Source organism: Enhydra lutris, unplaced genomic scaffold (assembly GCF_002288905.1).
Source record: "Enhydra lutris kenyoni isolate GAN:26980312 unplaced genomic scaffold, ASM228890v2 scaffoldscaffold9, whole genome shotgun sequence".
In the NCBI taxonomy this organism is placed as follows: domain Eukaryota; kingdom Metazoa; phylum Chordata; class Mammalia; order Carnivora; family Mustelidae; genus Enhydra; species Enhydra lutris.
The window spans coordinates 1,633,366-1,634,255 of record NW_019154093.1 but is presented as its reverse complement, the minus strand read 5'-3'; positions in this window follow the sequence as shown (position 1 = coordinate 1,634,255).

The following is an 890-nucleotide window of genomic DNA, read 5'->3' as shown; positions in this document are numbered from 1 at the left end:
CGCCTGTGCTTCCTCTTTATCTCAAATAAATATTTTTAAAATAACTATATATATATATATATATATATACCAATATTTGAGTTCCTATCTCGGTCCAGATACTGTTCCAGGCAGTATATTCTTCCATATATACTACCCCACTTAGTTATCCATTTAGTCCATTGAAATGGGATAAATCATTCTAATTTTACAATAGAAAATAAACTGGCCAAGTAATTTAGTCAGTGTCAAGCCTAATCTAGTTTCAAAACTCCAGCCTTCCCCACCTTCCACACTGCTTCTATTGAAACAACCTGTCCTATTTTTAAAATAATATTGGTATTTATTGGACACTTGCAATGTGCTGGGAACAGTACTAGTGCTTGACTTATCTATTCTCATATATAATTCTCCAGTCGGCTCTGGAAGGTTGGAATTTCTATCCCCCTTATACAGAGAAGACAAATGGGGCTTAGAGAGGTGGCGCGTAACAGGTCCAAGGTCACGGATACAAAGACGGTTAGAAGCCAGCCTTAACTCCAAAGCTGCTGAGAAGTCGAAACCACTCCCGGTTCAAAGGACAAAAGCAGAAATGCTCGCTGAGCCAGGACAGTTGCAGGCACTTCCGGTGGGGGGGAGCGAAGCCTCCCGCCTGCGAATGCGGCGCAGGCCCAGACACAGCGAACTCGCGAGACGACGGACGGAGAGGGGGAGGGGGGGAAAGACTGCCCCGCGCCGCAAGCACCGCCTGTCGGTCACCTGGCCCCGCCCCACGTCGGCGCGCCCCTGGGCAAACCCCGCCCCCACTCCTGGCCGGGCGGGAAGCGAACGCGCGCTCCCTCCCGTTACCCTCCGCCTGCGGGGAGGGCGGGGAAGGCGGGAGGCGCGCGCTCGCGTGTTGCGTGCTCGCG